Genomic DNA, 22,322 nt, shown 5'->3' with positions numbered 1-22,322 from the left:
ATTTTATACGGTTTACCTTCATAACGGCGATTTCAATATGATCAACCCCACTTCCGCGAACGTCCCAAATGAAAACCACATATGCGAACAGCTAAATTTCGCCCCCTTTTTGACCCATGGTAGCACTGGTGTGGAGGTGTGGCGCGGGCGGAAATGTCGACATTTTGACATTTATTCAACATTTTAAAAGTTTTACAGAAATGGTTCGATGTGGCAGGTCGATCATATGTGATCGATATGAAGGTAAACCATTTTATACTTTATTTTGCACTCTTAAATTGTATTTTTGTTGTATTGCTGTTTTTTGTTTTTAAACTGTTCTTGCTGATTTGTTGCACTTTGTCTGCTGCAGCATATACTTGATTCAGACCTGGATCTGGTTCTGTTTGTTAGCCTGGTTTAGTGCTCAGTTTATCTTTTGTTAGAGAGGGCCCCCTGCACCCTTGTGGCAGGAGAGTGCAGTTAGGCTCATCTGATTGAGGTTGCTGGCACAGGAATCTGTTTTGAGCATTTTTTATTGGTTAAATTGTTTAATTCAGTTTGCTCACTGTTGCTACACAAGTCCCACATTTGCCTTGTTTTAAACAGTTCCACAGAGTTAGGCACCCAGCCACTGCTCTGTTTTATTCATCTGTTTATGCGTAGCACACTACTATGCAGTGGGAGTAACCATTGGTGGTTATAGACGCAAAAACTTCAGTAGATGCATTTTAACTTAGTAGCTGCCCATGATCCGGCTGAAAAGTCCTTAAATTGCACTTAACTGCTCAAGAGAGCACCTCAGATACACTTTTGCCCCTTAAGCAGTCCCAAAAAACCACCAAATCTACAATAGTCTTATAACATTTAGAGAACCCCCCACTAGTATAAACCTTTTGTAGAGCACCCCATTAGTATAGACCCTGCTTAGAGCACCCAGTTATACCACACCCGTCCTTTTTTCTCCCCACTGTGAAAGCAGAATTTAACCTAGATTTATGGATGATCAGTTTCCCTCCGTTTCTGCTACCAGCCTGATTGACATGGGTATCCTGAGGCAGTGTAGAAACTGCCTCATGTACACTGACAGCCCTCTACTTTTAAATCACCCAAGTATAATAAGTGAGACACACATCTATATTAAGAGTCTGAAATCCTTGCTCTCTCACACACAGAACAGTAACACTGAATAGGTTGTCAACTCATATGCTACACCTCCTATGCAAACCATGCACTCAACAGACAAACCATTATATGCAGAGGTACTTGCCAGAAACCTACGTAAACACCAGAGACCTTCCAAACACAAACATGCTACACCTAATACAGCACATACAGCACTCTGTACACACAAACACACAAGCATCAGTGCCTTACTAAATAAGCCCCTAAGGCAAAGCACATCTAAATTAAATTTTGTCATGGGTGACTCCAGTGTGAGATGCAAACAGATGACCCACTCACCAGGCTGGACAAGGAGAAGCTTAGGTCTCTCAAGTACCGTTGTGACTCCGTCATAGTTCATGTTGGTGTGAATGACTTGAGACACCTCACTGGACTATATGAAGAGAGACATGAACAAGCTCTCTGAATGTGCGTCCCAGGCAAGTATGTCCCTAGCCTTGAGCAGCATTCTACCCTCATCTAGGGCGATTACCACAATGTAAACAAAAATGATTGACTTCAACAGTTGGATTGGTTTCTGGTGTCATTCTAATGGGATCCAGTTCCTGTCCGCCTGGGATGACATGGTTGATAGACCACACTGTTTTGCCAGAGATGGTCTTCACCTATCACCTCTAGGCTTTCAGTTACTGGCTAAGGCACTTTCCTCCTCCATAGTGCCTTTTTGTTAGGCAAAGTCTCAAGGATAAAATTTCTGACATGAAAAATATCACTCACAAATAAATTAAAGGTTATGCTACTAAATGCTAGGAGTTTAAATCAGAAACTGCACTCTCCGGAGGATGTTGACATCTGTGCGGTCACAGAAATTTTTTTCAGGGCCACAGAGGAGTACCCCTGCCTTGCAAGGCTACAATGCCTTCCACACTTTTAGACCACAAAATGAACGTTTGAGAACCAAAGGAGGAGGAGTATCTGTCTTCATCAAAGATAAATGCACCTCTAGACTGGTTAGACAGGAAAACTCCATGGAGTTCCTCCAAGTTCTACTAACTGTGGGAAAGACTGCAGGCCCCCTTCAGTGAATCATGATACCCATGCTGCTTATTTGTACCTACTTGAGGCAATCAAATTACAACCAACCACTCTTGTCATGGGCGATTTTTAACTATCCCTCCATCGACTGTGAAACTTGTACGAGTACCAACATGCTCGCACAGAGGTTCCTGGACTTTAACACCAATGCTCTTGAACAAATGGTATGCAACCGCACAAGGGGCCCAAATATTTTTAACCTACTCCTCATCAATATGGGTGACTGTTGCACCACCACAAGTATAGGACCCTCACTAGTTAAGTCTTATCACAAATTGGTCACATTTGAAGTAGCTGCAACACCTGAACCTCTCTTAGGTGAAATCAGGCAAAAAAAGTCATCAAAGCTAATTAAGGATGGCATAAATAATTTCCAAGCACCTTTTTCCACAGAAGGCATTGACAACTATATACTAAGGTATACACAAATGCCCTGTGCAATCACTTGTACAAATGTGTTGACACTGCTGTACCTGATAGGATCAAAACAAGATCCTCAGGAAAAAAACAAGCCTGCCTGGACATGTAGCATTAACAAGGTGTACAACAAGAGGAAGAAGTTGCTGTCTAAGAATAAAAAAAGATGTCCCAGTACTGTAAGAACAGCCTCTATTTCTTGAACAAACCAACAAGACCGCTTATAAAATCCTGTAAGGGCAACTTAAAAAAAAAATTTAACAACCATAGCGAAGGCTTAACCATAAGGCATTCCTCAGCTAGATCTGTAACCTAAAAGGTAGGACCCAGACGTGTGCTGAACTAGCTGTGGATGGCGTCACACACACTGATCCTGTGAAAATAGATAACCTGTTAGCTGACAGGTTTGGTGAAAATTTCACCCCCTGTCCCCTCCAAACATTTCACAAAACATTCCCTCTACATCTCCCCCACTTTGCATCTCCAAAGGGCAAGTCATTAATGCTCTCTCCAAGGCCAGAAACACAGCCTCTATGGGACCGGATGGCATCCCAGGTTGCATTTTAAATGGTCTAAAACATGAGTTAGCAACTCTATTGGATACTATCTTCAACCACAGCCGGAGTACTGGTTTTGTCCCTGCTGAATGGAAAACAGCAGCAGTCATCCCTCTCAAAAAGTGGGTACAGCAACAGATGCTGGTAACTACAGACCCATAAGTTTAACTGGCCTTGTCTGTAAGGCCATGGAACAAATCATCAAGGACCTTATAAACAAGGATATAGGCAGTCTCCAAACCCTTGATACGAAACAATTTGGTTTTGTCAAAAGGAGCTCATGCATGTTAAACCTGGTGGACTTCTTCAGAAACATCACCACTGCCACAGATGAAGACAAATCTGTGCATACAGCCTACCTTGACTAGCCAAGGCCTTCAACACAATTCCACATTCAGGCATCATTGATAAAATAAGGACTGATATTCAACTTGGAGAGTTTGTCAGGTGGGTTACAAACTGGCTCACCGACAGATCACACTTAGTCAAAGTTGGGGACTTTACCTCAACCAGCAGACCTGTCACTAGTGGGGTTCCACAGGGGTTAGTGCTGTGCCTCCTATATTTTAGAATATATTTTTCAGAAGTTCAGGCCAAAACAGAGGGGCTGTAGCTGATTGCATCTAATTTGCAGTAGTCAGCAAACTCAATCATTGGATCCCTAAATGATGTCAGTATACTTCAAGATGGACTTGTACAAACCAATGATTGGTGCAAAAAGCCATGGACTTGTCATCCCCTTCAGTAAAACCGATATCCCTGCAGACTATTGTATAAATAATAATACCCTAAGTAATAACTCAGTAGTGAGAGACTTGGGAACGCAAGTTGACTGCAGCCTAAACTTTGACCACCTTGTACCTACTTTGATAAGGAAAGCATTCTACATCACACACCGCATTAGCAAATGCATTGCCTTAAGAACTAGAGAGATCATAACTCCCCTATACTCTTCCCTTATCAGGCCAGTAGTGCTGTACAATGTTCCCTTTAGTATATGCCTTACCAGGCACCTGCAGCAACTTGAGACACCTCAGAGATTTCTAACCAAAACAATTTAGCATCTCCAGCATGTCATACATTGACAGACTGAAGTCAGTGTTATTGTACTATCTACCTCATAGAATATGGGTAGCCGTTTCTAAGATCTTGAGTTTTGGCAAGATCCTTTATATTGGGTTTCTCTAGTATTGTATTGGGTACACACCGCTAGGCTTATAAATACCTTCGAGTCAACAGCCCAGTAACCACCTATGAACCTGTGTTCTCAGAGTGTATAGCTTGCATCTGGTGCCATCCAAGCTAAGATAAATACTTTTCTAAGCTGTTTCTGAAGAATGCTGCTGTATTTTCAAATTATTTTATTGTATTTTTCTGCATTTTATCACTGTAAATTGTAATTGCTCTTCCTTGGTCTAGCTTCTACTAGTCTGCTTTGAAATTATCTTAAAGTGCATGTGTTCCTCATTGCTAGCTTGTCTGCCTTAGTATCACCTTATAATTACTTGTACCTAGTTAATTAATTTGTTTCTGGTACCTTTTAACTTTTGGCTAATTAAAGTGTTTTTACATTAAGAAGATTGTGACTGCAATTCTAGTGGCAGTAGAAAGGTAGCCTGGTCTGTTTGAGTTGGGAAACGCACAGGGAGGCTTACAATGAGATAATTTAATTGGTCATTCAGCTTTTTAGTTGGTTTAGCCACTTTTCTCTGAATCTATAAACTATGTTGCTTGTCACACAGTAGAATTTAGCAGTTCTTTTATAGATGCAGGCTACTTAGAAACCTATAAATCTTCCCATGTAACTTTAGGTAGTAATCAATTACACAAAGAGTAACTTGTCTGTACACTGAGGAGCACTACTGCATGACTTCTGTCATACATAACCTAGTTGTAGTTTCTATTCTCGCAGCGCCCAAGTTAGTCTGATGTACCACCCCTTTGTAGTTCACCTGAAAAACATCTGAAACCATGGATGAGCACTTTCCTAATTTCTTTGCAGGCAGTTTGGTAGATATAGGCATACTGAAACAATGTAGGAATTGTTTCATGTTCACTGACAACCAACTAACCATTAGAAATGGATACAGCATGAGAGATGTCAATGACAATGTCACTGGAAGCAAAACCTGCACAAAAAAAGCATTCAAAATAATCAGGTTATCAGTAATGTAAACATTACATCCCCCACATAGAGTACTGACCCAACACATTGACCAACATATGCTGAGGCACTTAAAAGCAACTTTCCTAAATACCAAGGACTTCTTAGATATTTGTCCTAATAAAAAGAACCCCAAAACCACTCCCCAAGAACAACACTCAACACATCACATTCAGCCACACCCTTAGAAACCTCAACTACAAAGCTGATAAGGCAAGCCAACACACACTATTCAATATTTAATCGTAGCCAAATGGGCTGACAAGTTGCCTGGCTTGAGCGGGATGGTCCCTTTCAAGTCTCTACTTAAGGGGTGGAGACTTCAGAGATGACAAAGAGATCGATATAACACTACCTTTTAAATCCAGGAAGTTCTGCTAATAAAACAGGATCTGAAGAAGGCAACTACCAAAAGAGCCTGTCCATCTGTATTTGTTTTCACTCCGAGTTTTTACAGTTTTTATAGATTATATTGTCTGTTTATTAAACTAGGTTTTAACCTTCACCCTGGTGGTACAGCTTTACTTTGCTTACATAACAATATTTAATCATAGGAGACTGCATTGTGAGAGATGCAGCCATCCCACTCAGCAGGGTGAATAAGGAGAAAATCATGGTCAGTTTTCTATCTGGGGCCAGAATCAAACAAATCACTGATGTACTCAAGTCGTTACACCACATGTACCGGTATAACTCAGTCATAGTCCATGTGGATGAAAATAACTGGAGAGACATTATGGAGCTCTTACACTGTGTCCCCCAAGCTGGTATGTGCCTGCCATTGAGCAGCATTCTACCTTCACCAAGGATGATGCCATAATATGAACATAAGATGACTGACTATAATAATTGGCCTAGTTTCTGGTGTCATTCCAAGAGGGCTGCAGTATTTGTCAGCATGGGAGGATGTGGACAGAAGGCCACATTGCTTTGCCAAGAGTCATCTGCACCTGTCCCCTCTTGGCTTTTGAATATTGTCTGAAACATTGTCCTCCCCATAATGGGTTTTTAGGCAATGCCAAATTGATAAACCTTCCAACATAGCAAAACAAACCTAAGAATCTAAATGTGTTGCTGCTTTATGCCAGGAGCTTAAACAAGAAACTCAGTCCCTCCAGGCTGTCCTCACTGTGAACAATTTGGACACCTGTGCATTTTCTAAGACACCGTTTAAAGTTACGGAGAACACCCCAGGAGTGCCTTCCACAAGTTCATCCTAGCTACTGCACAGGCAGGGGTAAAGGTGGAGGTGTCTCAATCTATATTGCAAGAAATTTGCTTTAAGACTGGTTAGACAGAATTGGCATGCTTGAGATTTTCCACGTCCATATTTCTATAGGCAAAGTCCCATATCATATCCTTTCAAGCTATAGGTCAAGCTCTGTGACCTAAGTAACCCATAATTCATTCTTGGACTTAACGGAGGCCATCACCATTCAGCCCAATACCATATTCATGGGTGATTTTGGCTACGCCACCGTAAACTACGATACTTGCAGGCCCAGAGATTCTTTGATTTTGTAAATACAGATGCCTTCGACCACAGTACATAATGCCCACTAGGGGTGCAAACACACACATATAACCTGTTGCTCACAAACATGGGAAAATACTGAACCCCCACCCCCACCACAGTGTATTTTTTTTTTTTTTTTTTTCCCCTCCGATAAGGTCAGATCACAAAGCTGTCCCACTTAAGTATTGCTTTCTATCATTGCAGTTGTTTGCCTCTGGTAACTCCTTTAACTCCAGACAGTTCAAAAATTTTCAAGAAGGTGCTTCACATCAGTCCTGAAAGGATGAGACTGGACCCTCCTTGGGACTTTACTTTGTGTTAGATAAGCTAACTGTTTCTTCTTTTGTGCTAGCAGCTAATGCTTCTTTGAACTTTTTAGTCTGAAAATTGCTATGATAGTAGCCTTAACCTCATCCTCAGTTTCTGAGCTGCAGGACTTTTTGTGCATGTCTCTCTTTTTGGTCTTTCATAAGGAAGAGTAAGTCCTTTAACCAGTCCTCCTTCCGGTGGTTTTTGAATTTATCTTGATCAGTATGCCTAGCTTTTTGCTTTCTTTCTAAACCCTCAAAACAGGGGTGAAAGCATGTTTCATTCCTTAAGTATTCATAGACATCTCAAGTTTTACATGATGAAGACATAACCTGAGAAAATCTGATGAATATTTTATTTCTCTTCTGGGAAAGCAAATATGCTTACCACTGTCTATACAGACTCCTTCCAAATGGATCTGTAGTGTTTCATTATGCAAATTATGGCATACAATTACCATGAATAGTTTTAAAAAGCCCATTCTACCAGAGCAGTAGCTGTTTCCAGGACTTTCATGCTGAAGGAGTACTTTAGAAGCAGCCACTTGGTCCTCAACACACACATTTGCTAAACATTCCTTACTGTATGTTCAGTATTGGGCAAGAAATGGATTTTGTAGTGCTATCCTTCTTGTGCCTTAAATTCAGATGGTGTACCATATTCTTCGCCCAATCCTCTTGAGCTGTACAAGCCATCCCAGATGTTAAGTTTACTGCAACAGTTATGTAATAATGAACGTAGTACAACTATGTAGATAACTTACCATAATGGTAGATGTTCAAGTGGGTCACTGTTGCAGTGTCTATATACCCTCACTCCATTCCCTCTAGGGGATGGTCTTTTGGAGATTAACCTTGTGGCTGGAGTAGAGTATTGCCTGATTTTATTTCCTTTCCTGTCATAAACTTACTGTGCTCACAAAATTCACCTTGCCTTAAGGTTCACACAATTCTTTACAAAGTTGTTCTGCTGTCGGTTTTATCAGGGCAAGAAAGTTCTGTATTGGGCATGCATGTATGTACCTTTTATACCAGTACACTGGTACATGTCTAGGTAGGTGTACATCTTGTGAGGAGGATCCTGAGCTTTAGAAGGCTGGATGGTTGGGTGGATAGACATTATGAATATGGGGAAAGTGACGAATGTTAAGAATACTGCAATAGTAATTTATTCAAACCATGACTATTATAAATTACCTACACAACTGTAGTTTTGATTGCCTTCAGGGATTCACTTTGCAGGCTGTTGTAGTCTTTTGGGATAACGATAGAATTTGTACTAACATTAGCTGGTATTTTTCAATGAGTCACATTTATACGATATACACTTGACGTGCTGGTATGCCACACCTTTCATCTGATGAGTGAGATTCTATCTCTTTTAAAGCTGTTCTATTGAACCACAGCAACAAATTTCTGGCTGCTATCAAGTTTTTGAGCACTGGGACTCCGTGACCTTCACTCTGTTTATAGTGATTCATTGTCTTCTGTGGACTATTGGAATTCAATTAAAACGTCTTACAAATCCTTTGGATACTCCGTTCAGGATGTCCATGAGCCACAAAGAGCATTGGTCATGGTGAACTCATGAGTCCAGCCTCTTGACATACCTTTCTAAAACCTTGTACCCTGGCAGCTGTAACCGTGGATGCCTCTGCTGTAGGGGTAAGGGAGCATTATATGAAGTAGGTGGTCCAAGGCACATCGGCAATCCATGACGCCAGTCTGCCCATCCTTATTCTGGGAATGAGGGCCTATTTTTTCAACTTGTAGGTAATGCAGGACTCCCTTCCCTTGCAGTTGCTATCCATTATGACAACATGGCAAGAGTTTGATACAAGCTTGGGGAAAATGTATTCCTATCTTCTTTGTAGAGAGGCCATAAGTGTAAGATCAGGTCTTTGTCGCCAGTAGTCTACTTATCACCTCTTTTTTTATTCCAGGACAAGCTAGTTCTCTGGCAAACTGGCTTAGCCACGGTATGCTGATGCTTCAGAAGTGGTCATTCGCTCATTTAGTAGAAACAGAGCCTTTCTTGTTGATGAAGGAAACCTTGTTGCAACTTTTTACTTTTGCAACCAGGTTCAAATGCATCATCTTTCCCTAATTTCTGTCTTGGAGATGTCCTCACTGATGTACTCGTCCAGAGTCCCCCTTTATGCAGCTCTGTTACACTTTTCCTTATTTCCCTTGTACCAAACTTTCTGGTGAAGGCTAAGCCCCATAAGGCTAAAGTGATTCTAGTAGACTTTTTTGACCCCTGACAAGTGTTGTTCTCGTGCTTTAGCCTTGACCCTTGGACAAGTCTTCCCTCTCTCTGAAGCAGTCAAGAAATTTGCTGCCTTACTTGTCCAGCAAACCAAGCCGGAACATTAAATCTGATATTGTTAATCCTCGTTCATTCCTTACCCATGTGGTATCGGTTCCGAGCTCAGAACCTAGCCGGCCATTTTCCAAACTCGTGTCAGCTTCAAACTGTCGAGCTAAACTCTTACCCACAACCCCCCTCTCCCTGTTACCTCAGATTTCGTTTGCCACGTTGCCATCCGGTCGTGTCAAGCTACTTCTCTTGAGCTAAGTACAGTCAATTGTTTAATTGCTTTACAAATTACTTTTCTGTCAGAAAAGTTGATATTTTGTCTCTTGCCCTATCGCATCCAGCGTTCATAATTTCCTCGGGTTTTTTTTCTGTCCTTTACTTACCTTTTTTACCGCAAGGTAATTTTCTCTTTACCATAGTTGATAATCTTTTTTCCCTTTCTCTTTCATACCTTCAGGTACTCTCTTGTACCGTTGTTGGTACTTTCTATTAGTTAATATGGCAGATAAAAAAGGTAGTCTAGAGTTTAAGTGGTGTTCTGATTGTGGACACAAGCTGCCTACGTCTGATGCACACTCGTTATGTGTTTATTGTTTGGGAGCTTCCCATTTATCTATTGAACCACCTTGTACTATTTGTGAGAACTCTTCTAATAGAACTTTGTCAGAAAGGAAAAACAAGCTGATACTGAAGGGACTTCTAAAATCTCCCTTTTCAGAGGCTATTTCTGGGTTGGAGGTCTCATCCTCTCCTAAAGCCCATAAGAAAATGGATGTTTCTGCTAAGGCTAAATCCTTGCCTTCGTCCCCAGCTGGGGACTCTCACCAACCAAAACCTAAAAAGGCTAAAATTTCAGCTATGGAGCTCTCTGTCAGCCGCAATGCTTTCGGTGCCCAGACTTTCGGCACCATTAGTGATTTTGGCTCCATCCTCTCCAGCACCCTTCTACATATCGGCACCGAGGGGCTCCTCGGTTCAGACCATTAACACTGTATCGGCACAGACCATTCAGTCAATGCAGAACTTGACCACGTTAGCTATGAGATCTTCCTGGGAACCAAGGCCTGTATTGTTGACTCCAGTTTTGTCGGTTCCAGCTTCGCCACCGACAACCACTTCGGCACCAATCCCTGTGTCAGTGCAGACAATGACATCGGCACCGATGGCTTCTTTGGTGCAGCCTATAGTAGTTCAGTCTTTCTGGGCACTGTTGTCCTCAGTTCGGTCAGATGAGATGGCCACCGAGTCTGCCTCTCTTGTGATCAGGCCCGTTTCTCCCTCAGTCTCTGTGAGGTCCACTAGAAGCCTTTCTGAACATGATGTGTTGCGTCTTGTGGACCAGGCATTCTTGGCCAGAGGTATTCCACCCCTCAGGAACTATCCTTCCTTGGGAGGTGATCACCCATCTCCAAAGACACCTCCTTATTCTCCTCCTTCATTGCCTTTGAAGTCCATGGATGTAGTACAGTCTTCCCCTTCTGCGGTTCCGTTTATGGATCTCCCTAAGGAACCACAGTTGCCTTCGTGGCAGGAAAGTTTTTTGCTATGACCCAGGATGTCAGCTGTGACACGCATAGCTTGCTGCTCCACAGCCGTCCAGGGACTCCGGGTCAGCAGGCTGAGCCACGTAGGGGAGGAGTGCCCTCTGTCCTAGACATACACTCCTCTCCGGGTGGACCAGCCTTCCAACTGATGGAGAAGGCTTTCGCTGCTGCTGGTGATACCGGACTGTCTATACCTTCTCTCTCCTTTGGTACAATGGTTTCACAAGTCGCACCTAGTGGACACCGGGTGCAAGGGTCATCAGGACATATTCCCTCAGGAATCCCCCTTTCCGTTGTCTTCCCCAGCTTCTTCCACTGAGGAGGTCCACCGGAAAAGTCTGTGTAAGAGGAAGCACATGGACTCCACAGAGGAGTCCCTCACCGAAGACACAGATTACGATGAGGGGGAAGGATCCCCTCAGTCACCCTCTGAGGTATCCTTTGGCGATATCCTCGAAATCCTGAAACAGAGAGGTGAATGGCAGTCCTCTAATCTGACCCCTGAGAAATCTGTGTACCTGCAGGCCTTTTTGCGCCCGGCCCCCTACCTCCTGGGTTACTCCACCTGCCGATGAACTTGTCAAGTTCATCGTGCAGCATACTTGGAAGGCCCCTGATACCGTCTAAGTTGTTCCCCGGAGGCCAGATAAGATCTTGTCCCCTCCTGCTTCGGATCCCCATTGGTCCAAAGGTCTTCCTGTAGATGCTTTGGTGGTGGCGGCCGCAACAAAAAAGGATCTGGCAGAAGAAGAAAGCCAGACTGTTCATCCACCTAACAGAGAGTCCCAGGCCCTGGACAGAATAGAGAAGCGCACCTTTGCTTCAGCGACCTTTGCTATCAGGTCCCTGAATTATATGGCACATTTTACCAGGCTGCAAAGGGATCTGGTTTCTGAGCACTCTGAAACCCTGGCTGGTGCAGTGTCTGAGGTCCGTGACAAAGTGGCCTTTCAGCTGGCCACCATTGAGTCTAGGTGCTCCTTTTAGAGGAGTTAGATATAGAGTGGCGGGTTCAGCTGCAGTCTTGAGACGACATGCCTGGATGCACTTGTGCAACTTCACGGAACCTATTAAGTCTTCCTTTCTTAATGCCCCCATTGAGCCCTCGGTAAGACCCTTTCTGCCGTAGGTGTCCATTATTCTCCCCCTCAACGTGCTTTCTCCCGAAACCAAAAGAGTGGGAAGATATGGTTCAAGAAATCTCAGGGTCTTTTCCATGACACACAGGCCGAGTTCTCCCCCAGAGGCAGAGGGGGAAACTCACAGGGAAGACTCTCCTTTTCAGGGCAGAGGGGGACCGCTAAACCAGGGTTCCAGGGATTCTTTCCCTGGTTAATCCTACCAGCACTCCTGAAGAGCGGCCGAACAACTTTCCTCTGGAGGTGGTTGGACATTTCTCCTTGTACCCTTCTGCCTGGCTAACCATCACCACCGATTTTTGGGTACAAAGGGATCATAGCCAGAGGTTATCATATCCCCTTCGGTCTTTGTCCCGTCCCTTCAAAAAATCTCCCCGACATTCCACCCAAAGGGAAGAAGCCGTACTAGAGATAGAAAAGCTGCTAAGAAAGAGTCATTCAAATAGTCCCCCCAGACCAGATAGGATCCAGATTCTACTCAAGACTATTTTTGGTGCCAGAGAAAACCTGGGACTGGAGACCAATTTTGGATCTCCGTGTATTGAACAAGTTTGTGAGAGTACAAAAATTTTGGATGGTCACTATACAGTCTATCCTCCCACTTTTGGAAAAAGATGATTAGATGTGCTCTATAGATCTTCAAGATGCGTACTACCACATAAAGGTGGACAGGCCATCAAGAAGATTTCTATGCTTCCGTGTGGGAGCCAGTAACTATCAGTTTGAGTACTGCCCTTCGGACTCTCTACAGCCCCCAGAGTGTTCACAAATTGCATGGCAGTTGTCACAGCTCACTTGCGACTTCAAGGATTCCAGGTGTTTCCATACCTAGACAACTGGCTCATTTCCGCCCCCAACAGATGTCTACTGGAAAAAGCCCTGGCATACTCTTTCCTCGCTGCTCAAAGGCTAGGCATAACCATAAACTGACAGAAATCCAATCTTACCCCATCTCAGTCTATAGAATTCATAGGGGTTATCTTGGACACAAAAAACTGCAGAGCTGCTATTCCAGAGCACCGAATTTTAAGGATAAAGCAACAACTAATTCCAATCCTTTCAAAGGAAAAATCCATGGCTGGCTCAGTTCTACAGCTGTTGGGTTCCATGGCAGCCTCCATCACTATTGTTCCCCCGGCCAGGTTTCACAGGAGGCTTCTACAATGGCTACTGCTCACCCAGTGGTATCCTTTTCAGCATCCTCTTTCAGCCATGATTCGAGTAACCCACAGGTGCAAACAGGATTTAAATTGGTGAATTGACACACAATCTCTCACAATGGTCTCTCCCCTTCTCCCCCCAGCAACCCAAGAATCACAGTGACCACGGACGCCTCCCTGATGGGATGGAGGGGCTATGTCAGGCCAACTGGAGGCCCATCTGCATATAAATGTTCTAGAGCTGAGGGTGGTGCTTCTGGCATTGCAAACATTCCATCCCCTGCTGCCGTCTAGGACAATTGCGATCAGGCAACATGGCGGTGGTCTGGTACATCAACAAGCAAGGTGGAACCAAATCTTACCCCCTTTGTCGAGAGGCCATGAGGATATGGCAATGGGCGGTGGCTACCAACCGTTTTCTTCTAGCAACGCACATTCCGGCAAGTTCCAACATGATAGCAGACAGACTCAGCAGGTGCATTCTTCAACCTTACGAATGGTCCCTGAATCCCTTGATAGCGGCAGAGATCTTCCACCGCTGGGGCCATCCTTGCTGCGACCTCTTTGCATCCCCGACCAACTACAAATGCAGCAACTACTTCGCCCTGATTCCCCCTCCGGGACAGTCGCCCAGGGTTGCTCTAGTCCACGATTGGCCCTCGGGTCTTCTCTACGTATTTCTGCCCTTTCCTCTCATTCCCCAGTTTCTGAAGAAAGCCCGGTGGTTGAAGAGCAAGTAATCCTCATAGCACCATATTGGCCCCGACAGATTTGGTTCCCATTCCTTTGGCCTCACCTATTAGATCGACCATGGATTCTCCATCCAATCCCGGAGTTGATCTCACACCCACGGAGCCTGATTCATCCCAACCTGAACAGCCTGAAGCTAATGGCTTAGCTACTCCACTTCCCTTGATTGCCAGGCAGAATGGTCTTTCTTTACCAGCACGTGATATTCTCATTGCTTCTCATAAGTCTTCCACTAGAATTACTTATCTGAGAAAGTGGAAAAGATTTACCTGTTGGCTGAAAGATAAACAAGTAGACCCCTTTTCAGCACCGGTGCCGATAATATTAGACTGTCTGGCCGACCTGTTTCAATCGGGTATATCGGCCTCTACCATTCGAGTTCATTTGGCTGCAATTTCTAATTTTCATGAGGGTATCCAAGATTCCTCTCTTATGTCCCATAAATTGCGCAAGACCTTCATAAAAGGTGTGAATCATCTGAAGCCACCGTTTAGAGTGCCTATTCAACCATGGGATTTATCATTAGTTCTATAAGCTCTTGACAATGGCACCTTTCGAACCAGCCTCTTCTTGTGACCTCAGGTATTTGTCATGGAAAACCTTGCTTTTGGTCGCTATTACTGCCAGACGCATTTCTGAACTTCAAGCTTTATCTATCAAGAGTCCATACTTGATTTTTCATAGAGATAGAGTGTCTCTGAGAACTAATCCATCATTTCTGCCAAAAGTGATTTCTGAAATGTCCATTAGTCAAACCATTGAATTGCCAGTTTTCTTTCCCAACCATTCAAACAGAGGAGAGTATTGCCTACATACCCTAGATATACACAGGCAAATCCGTTTTTACTTAAACAGGACTAAACCCTTTTGTAAATCTGACCAGTTATTTTTGGCCTTTTCTGGATCTAGATTAGGATCTGCTGTTGCTAAGGTCACATTAGCTAGATGGTTGAAGGACTGTGTGACCTTTATTTACACACAACGTAATATCTTGTTGCCTACTACCATTAAAGCTCATTCAACAAGGTCGGTGGCAACTTCTGCTGCCTTCCATGCCAGAGCTTCTTTACATGACATCTGTGCAGCTGCAACTTGGGCTATGCCTCATACCTTCATCAATCATTACAAATTGGAGTTGGCCTCCATGGGAAAAGCATCTTTCGGTTCTATGGTGCTCAGGAATGTCCTTCCATGAGAGCCTCCCAGGAATAGAGGTAGCTGGGGACTCTGTCCCATGTGTAAGGACTGAACGAGGATGAACAATATCAGATAAAGAAGTTATGTCTTACCATAACGTTCCATCTGTATTGTTGATTTTCGTTCAGTCATTACGACCCTCCCTCCTTCCCCCTCCTGTGGTTTCTAGTGGATCTCACCATCCAGTTCTCTTAGGTTATTTGACCAGAGGTAGCCTCTACCTTCTTTAACTTGCAAACTCAATCTGAGGTAACAGGGAGAGGGGGATTGTGGGTAAGAGTTTAGCTCAAGAGTTTGAAGCTGACGCGAGCTTGGAAAATGGTCGGCTTGGTTCTGAGCTAGGAACAGATACCCCATGCGTATTGGCTGAACAAGGATCAACAATACAGATGGAACGTTATGGTAAGACATAACTTCTTTTTTTTTTCCTCAGGTTAACCACTTGTTTGCTCCATTTTCCCAGTAATGACCATGGACTCTTCTTACCTTGAGAAAGTTGTCAGATCCTTACCTGTACCCAAATATCTGGAACAAAAAAGACTTGTAGCAAATGTTTTCATTTTAAGCTACTGACAGAGGACTAGATTATTTTATGGATGCTGTTCCAAGTGTCTTGGAATATTTGTCACAGATTTCTTTACACTGCAAGTTCACTTGTACAACTGTAATCATTTATAGGCCATCAAAAGGTGTTTTCAGTGTCCCCAGTCAGTAAAATCCACTGAGCGCTCCAAGAGAAAAGCAAAGACTACCTTAACTGCTGCCACTTTGAACTTTCAGGAATGAGTTATCATTTGAAGAAACTTCATAGGGGTGTCCTGGAATGTGGCAATACCGGGAGATAATTGGTTAACACTGTTCTTTCAAGACAGTTCTGCATTTTTCTTTTGGTAAACGAGGGCAGCACAGTGGCGCAGGAGGTAGCCTCTTCACCTGACAGCAAGAGGTTACCTGGTTTGATTCTCTGCTGGGATGCTTCTGTGTGGAATCTATGTCCTCCATGTGTTTGCATTCCTCCGGGTGCTCCGTTTTCCTCCAACATTCCAAGGGCATGCAGTAGGTGGATTAGACACTCTAAATTGGTCATAGACTGTGTGGTCAACTTGACTGCCGTAACCAGTTTTTATCAGTGCTAATCCAGGTTTGTTAGTTTTGCTCAGTCTGCAAAACCTTTCTGCCTCATCCTCCTGTCAAATCTCCTTTTCCACCTTGAGACCTGTAATTTGACCTGGAAAAGCATACAGTACCTCTCATTTAACCTCTTTCCTCTATGGACTTAAAATATCTTTCATGGAAACCTGTCTTCTGAGCATTTTTCCCCTCTTCTTGAAGGATTTCCGAGCTGCAAGCCTTGTGTGCTAACTCTCCTTATCTAATCTTTCAGAAAAAGTGTGGATGTGAGGGCCACTGTTTCTAACAAAACTGGCCATGAAAGTTAATTTTCATTAATTTGTCCTTCCAGTTTTCTTACCTAAGTATGCTAACTATGGGGAATACTTACTTCATTGCTAGGGTTTGCATAAATAATTTAAGATTATGTGGAGAGAGAAAAAAAGATTTACTGATGATCATCTCTTTCTTCACTGTAAAATGTTTTCATGGTATCTAATTCAGCCTTTCACAGGTATGTGGATGGTGCCCTGAAGGTTTGGAAACTGGATGGCCATTCAGTCCTTGGCAGGATACATCCCTCCTATAGCTTAGTCTACTGTTGCATTGATCTATTCGAACATCTACAGTTATGGTATGTTCACTTGTACAACTGTAATTTTCCTCCTTTGTGGATTCTGCTGTAATGCTTTAGACTGCTTTGTGGGTTCTGTTATGCAGTTTCATATGTTGTGCTGTCCATCTGTCCTGCATCTATGTTCTGCTAGCTACATGAAAGTCATTTCTTCAGCAGTGTTATCCTTCTGGTTTGTTAACCAGATTCTCGTGCCTTTATGCTATGTACTGAATGTGTTCTTCCTTATAAAGTCTTCCATTAAGAAAATTGGAAAGTCATTTCAGAAGTAATTTGGCAGCCATTCAGTAGACATTTAAAAATAAATGCTTAATTTTGCACTGAAATCAGTGAAAGTGTGTAATCTGCTTTTCTTCTGTGTCCTCTAAACTTTACTAAGTTTTTGAGGTTAGCTGAAAACATTTACGAAGACTGTTTTAAACTTTTATATAGTCTAAACATCATCAGTTAACTTGCTAATCAAAATATTTCCTTACCGCCAAACAGAGGGGGTCAAAAGTTTAGCAAATTTTCCTTGCCCCTAATCTATTTGGTGCTGATAGTGGCTTTTGAGTATATATGCAAGCAGTCATCTTCCTGTTTATACCGTGTAAACCATTTGGTTCTGACCTTCTCATCCATTTCTTGGTTTTCACTCCTCCTACCGTAATATATTTGAAAAAATGTAAGCATCTACTACTTGTGATGGAACTGCCTTTTTTTATTCTGCTGTGGCCTTTCTCTCTTCACTCCTTTTCCACTTAACTGTTTTGCTCTGTAGGCTTCATCAGTTTCCAGGTGTTTCAGTTCCACATCCAGCTTTCACTGTTTAAACTGCCTCAGGTATGGTCTACTTCCCCTCTTAGGGTGAGAAGGTAGCATACATATGAGAGCAGATTGGATCATGCATTCTACCTTGTGCAGACCAGAGATATTACCACTAATGCTTCTGGTGGAGAGACAGGATTGCTTGGAGGGAGCACCCCTAATAAAAATGGGTGGGGGTTATCTGCTGCGACTCCATGGCCCTTACCTCCTCCGTACTCTGGGTACAATCAGGAGCTAGTGCAAAAAGTATAAGATCTCAAACCATCCCTGATGGCTGTGTGAATGATGGTTCCTCCTGGTGATTGAGAATAAATGGGCTGATTGGCCATGAGGAGACTGATGACCAACAAACTGCAGGGATACTGCCAGCAAGCAAAAATTTAGTTAATACACTTGGAAATGTACAAATATCCTCTTGCAGCCTGAAATGTAAAATAAAAAGTTCTGAGCTGGTAGATGCCATTAGAAAAAAAAACAGTATCTGCTATATGGTGCTAAAACAATCACTAATTGAAGATAAAAGTCTGAGGTAGACCGGTTACAGTTAAGTCCATTTAGCTGTTGCAAAGGACTCTCAGACAAAATTATAGACATGAGCTCACAGAATCTAGGCAGCAAACTGACAGTTTTCTCATTTATAGGCCATCAAAAGGTGTTTTCAGTGGCCCCAGTCAGTAAAATCCACTGAGCGCTCCAAGAGAAAAGCAAAGACTACCTGAACCGCTGCCACTTTGAACTTCCAGGAATGAGTTATCATTTGAATAAACTTCATAGGGGTGTCCTGGAATGAGGCAATACCGGGGAGATAATTGGTTAACACTGTTCTTTCAAGACAGTACTGCCTTTTTCTTTTGATAAAGGAGGGCAGCACAGTGGCGCAGGAGGTAGCCTCTACACCTGACAGCAAGAGGTTACCTGGTTTGATTCTCTGCTGGGATGCTTGTGTGTGGAATCTGTATGTCCTCCCTGTGTTTGCATTTGTTTCCTCCGGGTGCTCTTCCAAGGACATGCAGTAGGTGGATTAGTCACACTAAATTGGTCATAGACTGTGTGGTGTGGATGAACTGCCACGGCAGGGTTAGCCACCCGGCTGTGTAAACCTTGGCTCTAGATGATTGTCATTGTTGAAGTGACATCCCAATCCCATGTGGAAAAAAGGGGTGATGGATGGATGGAAAGGAGTCCTGATTTATCACTTAATGATGGTTCAAAATTTTGAGGCTCTAGCATCCAGTGCAGAGTTGTTTAGAATTACTCCCAAGTTCCAACCCAATTTTAATATATAATATGTATGTGTATATATATATATATATATATATATATATCTGACAGAAAATAACAGTCTAAGGAGCTCCAAGTTCTGTGCCTGCATAATAATTGCACATATCAAAACTGCGCTGCATTTTTATAAAATTTTTAACATTCATCTCGTTTCAGCTAGCTTTACAAAAGTGCTTATATAGTTTTTATACTTTACACTTCTTTGCTCCAGAACTGAAAACGCAACCACAAGTTTTCCATTGCTTTTCACAACTGATGTATTTTGGCCTGGTTCCTGAGGTGGTTTTTAATATCCCTGTTTTTTTTTTTTTTGCAAAGCCCCTTCCCCTTTTTTTGTTTTTTAATAAACCAAAGTTGGGGCTAAAATTTTGGATCACCGTTTATCTGGCTTTTCTTCTCGGTCCATTTTTGAAAAGGATAACCCTACCATGGATCACAGAGCTCCAAGCAGCACTGTTACTTGAATCACACGGGTTCACAAACTGCAGTTTAACAAGGATATGATCCCAGGATGGGATTTTAGCAATTTTTAGAAAAGGAAAGGAAGTAGTTTTCCATTAAAAGGGATCGTGCTCCTCAGCCTCTCTTGAAAAAACTACTACAGAATGCTGGCAAGTAGACATTGGTACTTGTGCATTTGATTCAAAAGGAGCAGTGTTGATTCTGTCCTGGCTGTAGAACAGCAGGTTAACTCTTTGTTCTAACAAGACAATTGGAATGATTCAGAATTCTGACATTGCTGCCTGCATGTGGTATTTCAAGTACTCTCTGCATTATTGGCATTAGTACGGTCAGTGTGTGCGGGAGTGGTACTCTGCCAAAGGTACATAGTACCTACTGTCTTGTATATTTATGTGAGTAAGACATTGGTGTATAACTGATATTTGGAGAGCATCCACTTTGTACATGTGAGGACTGCATCTTTGTTATTTGTAGATGGTTATATCTCTGTCACAAGTGGTGGTGATCACCATCTTGCATTGGTGTGGTTCACTAGTATGCATAAAACAATTTGAATGAAAATGAGCACCTCTGTAATAGAATGAATGCCTGCTTTTCAGAAAAAACTGGACTGCTATTTACAGGAGGGAAGCTAACTGAAGTGAAGGAGTGTATAGGTTTCTGGGCCTTGCTTTATAGAGTAGGACATCCATATGCGCTTTATAGAAGTAGGGCATCCATATGCTTGACTAGACAGATGAGTGCAAGAGGGGCAGTTTTCAGGCATTATACTATACAGTATAGGTGAAGTGAAGAGTTAAGTCTTAGCACAAAACTGTCAACCTTTGTTCCCATTCTTAGCTGTGGTCACTACCTTTGGTAATGATTAAAAGAATGACTGCATGGATGCAGCTGGCAGAAATTAAGCTACTCTGTAGAGTATTTTTGCTTATTTTCCATGGCTGTGTGATGGGCCTAACACACAAAACAATTACAAATGGGACCAACACAGTGGTGGAATGCACAAAAAGTCCAAAAAACAGCAAAAGAATTCCAAATAATGGGCACTCTTGAGCCAAAAAAATCACGGAATGTATTCCAACACCTTCACTAAGCAGTTTCTTGAAGTTCACAAAAGAATCTATTCTGTATTTGGAGCCTTCATGATTAATTAATTGGTACTCTGTCTATGCAGCTGCCACTTGCTTGCAGTTTAGTACAGTCATCTCTCACTTAATGCAGTGCTTCAAACAGCACAATATACTACTAACATTAGGCTAGTGGGCACATTCCCTGAGCTGCTTTGCATATGACCAAGTAAGAGGTTTTATTTTATTATAAATGATGTATTGTACATACCAGATTATATTCACAATAGTTACCTTTCTGAGATGAAGAAAACTGTCAGTGATTTAACTGCTGTTCAGCACAGTGGCACAGTTGTAATATATCAGTTTGTATGAGTTTCTCCAGGTGTTGTCCATATGCTGTGTGTCTGTGTGTTTGTTGTTGTGTCTTTCGGCTTTTCCCAGTTAGGGGTCGCCACAGCAGAACTCCGGTCCGCTAATGATTGGCAGTAGATTTGTACGTGCTGGCTTGCCGGGCCTAACGCACAACCTTCAACGAAGGAACGCCCATTCACGCATGTCGCCACACAGAAAATGCTCTAACAGAATCGAACGGGCAACGTCTGTGAGGCGACAACGCTACCGCAGCACTGACTGCGTGTCTGTGTGTTTAATAAAGTAAAATAATATTTGCCCTTGTAGGTGAAAAAACATCTGTTCATGTTTTCCAGACTGCTTACCTGGTTACCAAATAGTAAAGCCAAATTAAAAACATTACCAAGTATTTAAAATAAATAAATAACAGGGTATACTAGAGTTCTTGATATACAGTATTGAGCTGCCTGCCCTGGACCTCAGCATTGTTTATATTCAGTGGGATATGTGTGAGGCTGCTGGGGGGGTGCACTTACAGGCACTGTAAATATCTTGCAATGATTATAATCTTTGCATAGACATTTTATGAATCCATTCAGACTTCATAATTTGCATTTAGCTGCAGATACCCTTTGTCTTCTTCTTCTTTCGGCTTTTCCTGGTTAGGGATTGCCACAGCGGATCACCTGTCCGCTCATGATTGGCAGTAGAGTTTTTATGGTGTTGAGTTGCCAGTCCGGCGCCCAACCTTCCACAGAAGGCACACACTCGTACCTAGGGCCAATTTAGAGTGTTCAATTCACCTACAACATGTCTTTGGGATGTGGGAGGAAACCGGAGCACCCAGAGGAAACCCACGCGACCACAGGGAGGACATGCAGACTCCGCACAGAAGGCACCCCAGCCGAGGATCGAACCGGAGAACCTCTTGCTGTGAGGCAGCAATGCTAACCACTGCACCACTGTGGCAGATACCCTTTGTAGCCAAGCATAATTTCCTGAATTCCACTTATGAATTGGATGAATGCATACTTCTGAGTGAACATACATCCTTACTACACACTCGTGTGTGCAACTGAAAACCACTAGGCTGAAAGCAAGGAACGAAAAGCTTCTTTAGTGTACTAAAACTTTTTTAATGGGATGTTTCTTAATGTGCAAGTTTTTCTTTTGAAGTCTGAATTGATGAAAGCGTGTAATAAGTTTTAGTACACTAAAGAAGCTCTTTGTTCCTTGTTTTTAGCCTAGTGGTCTTGAGTTGTATTGGTTTTTGGTTAGCCACAGTCAGGTACGTGATTTAGTTTTGCTCATGTGCTTGCACGCACACACACTTGCA

The 22,322-nt window shown here is 42.8% G+C and overlaps 1 protein-coding gene across 3 annotated transcripts in view; it reads left to right on the top strand.

Moving 5' to 3' along the window:
• GPANK1 (G-patch domain and ankyrin repeats 1) overlaps nt 1-22,322 on the top strand; it is a 174,730-nt gene that overhangs the window by 150,345 nt on the left and 2,063 nt on the right. The window lies entirely within an intron of this gene.

This window comes from Protopterus annectens, chromosome 1.part0 (genome assembly GCF_019279795.1).
Source record: "Protopterus annectens isolate FY-2018-M chromosome 1.part0, PAN1.0, whole genome shotgun sequence".
NCBI lineage: Eukaryota > Metazoa > Chordata > Ceratodontiformes > Protopteridae > Protopterus > Protopterus annectens.
Note: the sequence above shows the minus strand (reverse complement) of the source record. Positions and strands in the feature narration are given on the sequence as shown.